We start from the raw sequence: 9144 nt of genomic DNA, 5'->3' as shown, positions 1-9144 counted from the left end.
GAACACTATTCCATGGCAGGGCGGATTTGCGATTTATACAGAGTGAGCAGCTGTTTGGAAGAAAGGTAACGCCGAGAGCGAAAGAGAAAACCAAGTTTTTTAGTTGCAGAGGAAGCAATATTTGTAATGTGCTTGTACCAAGGGAGATTAGAAGTCAGGGTAATCCCCAAAAGACATATATCATTTTGCCTAGAAATCGGAGTGTCACTAAAGATAAGCATAGGAGCAGAAGAATCCTTTTTGCGAGATATAAGACAAGACTGAGTTTTAGAAGGGTTGAAATCAACTAAGTTGTCTTTGCCCCACTGGAGAATTACCTGAAGATCGGCATTTAATGAACTGGCAGCAGATTTTCGAGAAGTTGAAGCTGATTGAGCAGGACAAGGTTTCTCAAAATGGAAAGTTGAATGCAATGTGCTATCATCGGCAAAACTATGGATAGGATTTCCAGTCAATGGAAGAAGGTCATTGATATACAAGAGGAAAAGAGTGGGGGGAAAGAACTGAACCTTGGGGGACACCGGCATTAGTGGAGAAGTTAGAAGACAGAGAGCCATCTACCATCACCCTCAGTGAGCGATCAGAGAGAAAACTGGATAACCAATTACTAAAAACAGTTGGCAAACCATAAGATGGAAGCTTGTTTAGAAGACCTTTATGCCAAACCGATCAAAAGCCTTTGAGATGTCAAGAGCAACTACTTGTGTTTCACCGATCCTTTCCATTGAATTAGTCCATAAATGGGTAACATAAGCCAGAATATCACCAGTGGATCGACACTGACGGAATCCATACTGGCGATCGTTGATCAGACGGAAGGTTTCTAGGTAGTTTAAGAGTTGGCGGTTAATTGATTCCTCCATTACATTAGAAAGAGTAGAAGTAATTGCAATGGGACGATAATTGGATGGGAGGGATTTGTCACCCTTTTTAGGAACTGGCTGGATATGAGCAAATTTCCAAGCAGAAGGAAAAACACCTTTGGAATAAGAAAGTGAAAAAAGGCGGCAAAGAATAGGAGTAAGTTCAGGAGCACAGGTTTTGAGAACAAGTGGAGAAATACCATCAGGACCTGGAGCTTTCTTAGCATCAAGATTCATCAAAATCCTTCTGATATCCTTTTGACGGAAGACCACAGGAGGCATTGAATGGAGCGTGTTAGGAATGGTGGGAGGTGTTTTACCAAGATCATTAATACATGAGCTCGAAGAAAAATGGGATGCTAGCAGGTCAGCTTTATCTTTGGCTGAAGTGACAACAGAACCATCTGGTTTGGACAGAGGTGGGAGCAGAGATGGGCAAAAGTTCCGGCCAATAGCTTTGGCAAGAGACCAGAATGCTCGGCTACCATTAGGGCAAGAAGCAAGTTTTCTACTCTTAGCCTGTTCAAACTCTAGTTTGGACTGATTAATAACTTCTTTACAATTGTTGCGAGCTTTGGTGTAGGCAGAAAATGAAACTGAAGAATTAGAAACAAGCCAATTACGATATGCAACATTCTTCTCTTGGACAGCCTTAGCACATTTATTGGAAAACCAAGGTTTAGATAAAGGACGAGATTTTAAAGTGGAGTGTGGGATAAAGGATTCCATTCCTGCAAGAATAATTTCACTCACACGATCTGAGCAAACGTTGACATCAGAAGTTTTGAAACAGTAATCAGACCAAGGAAAAGAAGAAAAGAAGTCTCGCAGGTCATCCGATTTTGCATTCTTGTAATGCCAAACAATACGAGGTTGGGAATAGCCATGAGATAAAGGTTTCATTGGAGAAGAGACAATCACCAAGTTGTGATCTGAAGTGCCTAAAGGACCTCTCACTTCAACCTTGTACTTAGAAGGGTTGTTTGTGAGAAAAAGATCAAGCGTATTGGCTGTATGATTAGGATTGTCCGGTATTCTTGTAGGTAAATGAACAATCTGTGCTAGGTCATTAGTAATTGCAAAGGCCTCAGCATCTCGACCTGCTGGGTCGGTGTGACTAGAAAACGGAAGCCAGGTGGAGTTGTGAACATTAAAATCACCAAGGAAAATCACCTCACTGTTAGGAATGCTGGACTAGAGAAAGTCAAGTTGCAAAGAGAGGAAGTCAAAGAGCTCCAAGTGATTAGTGGAGTTGGGAGAACGGTAGAGACAACAGATGAATTTGACACAATGAGGTAGAGAGATTTTAAGCCAGAGAAGATCAAACAGAGGAGATTCCGAATTGCCAAGTCTCTGACAGGGAATATCAGAACGGACATATGCACAAGTACCACCTTTGAGGCGAAAGGAATCATACAGCAAATAATTTGGACATCTGAGATGAGCAGTAGTTGAATCAACTGATAACTGAGATTCAGTCAGAAAAAGTACATGGGGTTTGGAAGACTGCAAGTGGAAATGGACATCGTTGAGATTGGAATTGAGACCACGTATATTTGTGAAATGAATTAGGAAGTCCATGGGAGGTTTAGATCTTTTCGCAGATAAGCTTGCTCTATTATTTTGACAATTCATGGTGTATTCAATAGTAAGAAAAAGTGGGTGGGACATGCTGTATGAAGTAATGAAATTTTTGGATATGGCGTACATGTGGTAAGAATATACCCAGATCCTTGACATAACGTGGCCTCGACAATGCTCCCCGCATACACACTACTCGTACTCCCTCCTGTCACTATCTGGCAGAATAGAGGTAGCAAGATTATACACTAGCTGATCCGGAAGCCTCCTAGAGAGTTACCAATAGGTTTGGTCCGGTGCACCATCTAGCGGCCGGCGTGCGAACACCGTTTTAGAGCTGTACCCTCGAAATGTAAGGAATATTGGATCTCGCCACGATGTTCATCATAACCTCAAAAATCATCAATCATACTGCATGATGGAAGAGATACGGAAGGGTTGGCCGGAACTTAGCTCTAGAGACTAAACATGGGTTCCACCACTTCAAGCCTCCAATAAGCAAAGTGGTGGTATTTCACCGGTTGATGAGAGTCATCTACCACCTAGTACTGCCTGGTAACACAGAGGGGCAGCGTTCCTCCATGTGGTGTGGGCGCCACACCTCGACCCCTGCTTACGTTGGTTCACACCTGGATGGTCACCCACAATGTACTTGTGCATCAAGGTTATACCCAGGATTACTAACAGTCCCACCATCGTGAAGGTGCAAGCAAACTCATGAATTGCATCTATCCATCTCCGCCGTTGTCTTCCACAGGTTTTCTTCTAGCTCCTCTTGGGTACCATTCTGTTATTTTCTTAGTCCATCTGTCATCATGTTTTCGAGCTATATGTCCTGCCGAAAACCATTTGATAAATGTGTCCTTTACTTGAGTTTGCTGCCTATCCATGTCCATGTGTTTCTCTTCTTATCTAACAGTCTGATTCCCAATATAATTCGTTCCATTCTTCGCTGTGTAGTTCTCAGCTTCCATTGCATTCTTTTGGTGAGTGTCCAAGTTTCACTTCCATAAGTCATGGTGGGGAGTATACTTATTTTATTCATTCATTCATTATTCATTATTTTACGTTTCAGACAAATTGAGATATTGCTCTTCAGTATGTGACTATATTTCCTGAATGCTATCCATCCAAAATTTATTCTTCTCTTGACTTCCAGCCATTTATTATTATTACAACTAATAACTTGTCCCAGATAAGTATATGACTCCACCTTTTCAATTACTGTTCCTTCAATAATTATGTTCCTTTCTGTGGCATACTTGTTCATCATTACACAGTTAATTTCATCATTACACAGTTAGTTGCACAGTTAGTTTCCTTACTAACTGTGCATAACTGATTAAGATTTTCCTCTAATTCTTTGGGATCGTGGCTTATGACCACAATGTCAACTGCAAATCGTAAATGGTTTAGGTACTCTCTGTTCACATTGACTCCTTTCTGCGACCAGTCTAATCTTCTGAAAGCTTCCTCAAGGGCAGCAGTAAACAGCTTCCGAGATATTGTTTCCTTGTCGAACTCCTTTCCCAATTTTAAATTTCCTACTGTCTTTGTCTAGTCTAATAAAGGAGGTAGCACTCTCATATATTTTCTTCAAATATCATAATATATGGGGTATCTATGCCTTGTCTTTCCAGTGCCCGAAACATTGCCTTATGCTGTATGGAGTCAAATGCCTTTTCATAATCCACAAATGCCAGGCATAATGGTGTTTTATATTCATATGCTTTCTCCATTAGCTGTGATATTACGTGAAGGTGATCCATAGTTGAGAATCCTGTCCTAAAGCCAGCTTGCTCTTTCGGTTGATTCTCATCAAGTATTCTTTCTAATCTGTTAGTAACGACCCTTGTGAACAACTAGTAGATGTGGGATAACAAGCTAATTGTTCTATAATTTCTAATTTCTGATTGATCTCCTTTCTTATGCAGCAAAACTATGATTGCATAATTCCACTCCGTAGGCATCACACCTTTTCTAACGCACTTTGTGAAGAGCCTTGCCAGTTTTGGTGTTATGTTTCTTCCTCCCAATTTTAACAACTCTACAGTAACTTCATCTTCCCCCGGGGCTTTCTAATTCTACATTTTCTTGAATTTGGAAAATTATGACGAAGCCAAACAGCTTCGAAACGATCGTCTGGGTGGTGGTACTGCTGAAAATAAATAACAGTAGCCTTCTCTACTAGAGAAGCGTTATTTATTTGAAGTAATTCAATAGTAGCTATCTCGTTGTGAAGGCAACCACATTATGAGATACAATTAAAACGATGCCTTCTACGCTACAATCGTAGCTCAAATATATGGGTTAACTATGGTGTATTTACACCGATATTATATAGTTAATTATCAAAACCCATAAGTATTACGCCTAGTGCATTTAATTTTCCAAATACATTACCACCACACCCTTTTGGCATCTCTCATAATGTGGATATAACTTCGCAACTGAGATAGCTTGTTGTATTACCAGGGTACCTGCCCACCCACTGACCATAGGCCGGATATAACGTTCTTCTTTCGTATAATCACCTGACGAGGTTGTGCTGCTTCAAGGTTCTTCCAGATCGTAAGTTCTTAGATTAAGTTGTTTTTTTTGCTGACCCTGCGAAAGTTTCCAGGGTGGGATTAGTGCCTGCGGGCACGACAATTGTTACTTTTTTTTTTTTTTTTTCTCTCTCTCTACAAAATGAGTTTCTATATACGTGTTTGTTATTTGGTTTTTAGGAGCATTAGCAACTAAGGCCATATTGCTCCGTCTATATACGTGAGAGGACCTTGGAATTCACTCTGGATGCAGAGTATGAACCGAGACAAGTAATTGAGGGTTTAGCGAAAAGCGTAAATTTATCTAGATTACAGGGGTTCACCCTCCTACCCTTGAGGAAATACTAGGTAGTTTGTAAAGACTGCGTGACAAGAGACACATTGCTGAGGGGCTTCCCTTTTGAAAACCAAGTGATACACCCCCATTTGGTGGGTAGTATCAGGAAATATATCACCATAGAGCGTTACCCAATTGAAATGCCGAACACATATCTAAAAACTTCAATAGAAGCATATGGAAAAGTCTCGAGAATAGAAATGCACGCGTGGGAGGGCTTTCCAGAGCTGTATACGGGAAAAGTAACAATGGAAATGAGAAAACCAGTTCCAAACATCATCTATGTAATGGGAAATCGACTACTTCTGAATTACAGAGGGGTAGAGAAGAGGTGCTTAAAATGTGGCAGCCTGGATCATTTAGGCGCGAATTGTACAAATGGGCGTTGTTTCAATTGCAAAGAACTGGGGCATATCAGCAGTGACTGCCCCAAAGCATGCAACAAATGTGGGGAGACAAGCCACAAAGCGGGAAGCTGCTCAATTAGATCATATGCAGATGCCATCAGAGGAGGGGAAGAAAAAGTAGGCGAAGAAAATTCGGAAAAGGGAAATATGGTCATTTTAAGGCCACAGGGAGTCATAAAAAAGATACTGTCAGCTGAACCAGTGAATCTAATTACAGGAACAGGGGAAGAAAAAGGGGTTATAGACATAAGTCAAGATACCCCCACTTCAATGGAAATAGTGGAAATAGCAAGAGGTATGAAGAGGGGGGACAACAAAGACGAAGAAAGTCTAGAGGTAGAAGGAAAAAGAAAGAGGAAAAAGAAAAGGACACAATACAAGATCTGAATGAACTAAGTTCAGATGACTCCGAAGCAGAAGGGACATTAGGCGAGGGTAGTGACAAATTACTGGGGGTGGAGCATTTAAAAAAATACGTGCCAGTAGGATCGGAAACATTAACTGTTAAATTAGAAGAATGGGCACAGCGGCTAGGAAAGCCGAGAATAGTGGTAGAGCATGCTCAAGGAGGTAAAGTAAACAACATCCAATTCATGTGGAGAGACATATTTTTTGGAAACTTAGCAGGACAGACGGTACTGGGAGTAGTGCAGCAGCTAAGCAATTCCCGAATCTCATGGTTATTAGGACATGAGCAAGAGTTAGGCAGAACCTTGTATGCTCTAAGCGTATCCCTGACACAATAGATCAGATTTCTACATGGTAATCATAGGTACTTGGAACATAAGGGGTTTTGCTCAAGGGCATGCTCAGCATCATGTATGGAGAAGCATGTTGTTACTAGGGGTAAAAATTTTATTCATCCAAGAAAGTCATTTTTTTAACAGTGTCCAAGTGCGAAAATTCCAGAACAGATACAAATGTCTAAGCTTCTGGAGTTTTGGCTCAAGCAATTCCAAGGGGGTAGGCATCATAGTCTTACCACCGGTCATAGGAAAATTCTGCAATCTTCAAAGGGACATAGAAGGGAGAATAGTCTGCATTGACTGGAGAATAGGGTCGCATACAATAAGACTGATGAATGTATATGCACCAAACATCGCTCCAGAGCGGAGGCGGATATTTAGTAGTTTACATCTTTTTATGGTGGGGGCCCGATTGATTATACTAGGAGGAGACTGGAATTGCGTGTTAGACCCAGTTAAAGATAAGACAGGTACGGGGGATCCAACAACTGGCACAGAGGGCTCCTTGGAGCTCAACAGCTTGAGCTTAAAACACGACCTGATAGATATATGGAGAAAGAAATATCCCATAAGTCACGGAGCAACCTGGTCTAGGGGAACGGTAGGGACCCGCATTGACCGGTTCTATGTCCCAAGCAAGATAGCAGATAAAATAAATCGGGTAAGACATATTAACATTTCGGGACCAGATCACAAATTAGTTATAATGGACTTTCCACTAAGCCTAACTGTAGAACAGGGGAAGGGCCCCTGGAGGTTAAAACCGGTGCTCTTGCAAGGTGACCCGCAGGATATTAAAAGACTAACACAGCTTTTGAGAAATCATAAACACTGGACAGAAGGGAGCTGGGTGCACTACAAAAATTCAATAAAAACAGCTTTTCAAAAATTAACAAGGGAAAAGCACCTGGAAAGCAAGAGACAGCTAAGACACCTGTATGAAGTTCGGAGACTCCTAAAGTCTTGTCAGGATGATCTGGGGGAAAGGGAAATACAAAAAGAAATCCTGTCGCTATTAGAGAGGCAGGCAGAAAATGAAGCTATCCAGATGCGTATATGTTACAAGAAAGCTGATAAGTCGTCTGCTTTCTTCTTTAAGCAATTCAACAGATCACGCAGAGACAGCAGTTTAATCCATCAAATACAGGTAGGCCCACACCAATATCAGAACACTAGTGACATCATTAAGTGTTTTGCACATGCTTACAAAGAAATGTATACAGCATTTAAAGGACCAGGTTTACTAGAAAGCTGGGAATTACCAGGGTTCTTGGCAGTTCATAGACATGAACAGGATCAACCTATCTCCCTGAGTGAACTATCATCAGCATTGAAAGATATGAAAGGAGGTAAAGCGCCAGGTCCAGATGGGCTAACAGTGGAATTTTATAAGAGGCATTGGGAGGAAATTGGGCCAGTCTTGGCCGTCATTTTCTCCAAATTCTTCTCGGAAGGGGCTGTCCCCAAAGAATTTATAGAAGCCCAAACCATATTTCTCAAAAAACAGGGTAAAATGGGGAAAGAAGTGGGCGAGTGGAGGCCAATATCACTACTAAATACAGATTATAAGTTGTATGCCAAAGTATTAAACGCCCGACTCAAAAGGCATTTAGGGCACATCATAGGTCCCAATCAAACATATGCAATTCTGTCATTTCTAAAAGATTTGCAGGTATACTGCAAGCAAAAACAATACAGTGTAGTGGTGGCTGTACTGGATTTGGCAAAGGCCTTTGATAAGCTTTCCCATGAATACCTTAAAAATCTGCTGCATACGGTCCGAAAGGGTTCTTTGCTAAGAACAGCCATCATCAGTCTGTACAAAGGGGCACAAACCACTCTTTTGATTAATGGCCACAGCTCGGAGAAAATAGAACAGGAACGAGGAGTTAGACAGGGGTGCCCACTAAGCCCTGCACTATTCTCGCTGGCATTAGAACCCATATTAAGACAATTAGCTATTTCTAAAAACATTAGCGGGATTCATCTTCCTGGCGCACACTCTGATTGCAAATATGTAGCACATGCAGATGACGTGATCCTAACTTTGGCGGATAGCAGTTCTCTACAAAGAGCGCTGGAAACCTTCAGTCATTTCAGCCTATCCAGCGGCCTATGTCTAAACAAAAGCAAGACGAAATGTCAACAGTGGGGAACTGAGGCTCCAGTACAATTGCCAGCAGGCCTCACATTCTCGACAACACCTATAACCATCCTAGGGGTTCGCTTTGTGAAATATCCGGTAGTATCGTGCCGGCAATTACTAGATTCTTGGGAGGTCGCTCTGTCAGAGTGGAATCTGGGGATGCTATCTTTCTCCGGAAGGGTGTGTATTATGTGGACGATTCTGATACCGATGCTGATGAATACTGTGTCAATTACATCATTTAATTACTGCGTGCAGAAAAAGCTTACTCGAAGATTATTTAAGTTCTTTTGGAACAGCAGACAGCAAGAAGTGACACAGCAGAAACTATACTGCAGGAAGTGTGAGGGAGGTTATGCAGTACCACGGTTAAGGTGGGCATATGTGTTAAAGCACATTTGGACTGCCCTACGGGGAGCCCATGCAGCTGCTGCCTTAGCAAAGTACAATATGGGAAGGTTTACTAAACTACTAGGAGAGGAGCACACTGGTCCAACAGTAGAAATAATAACACC

The sequence above is a fragment of the Mastigoproctus giganteus genome, chromosome 7 (genome assembly GCF_048544385.1).
Source record: "Mastigoproctus giganteus isolate SK-2022 chromosome 7, ASM4854438v1, whole genome shotgun sequence".
Taxonomy (NCBI): Eukaryota; Metazoa; Arthropoda; class Arachnida; order Uropygi; family Thelyphonidae; genus Mastigoproctus; species Mastigoproctus giganteus.
Note: the sequence above shows the minus strand (reverse complement) of the source record.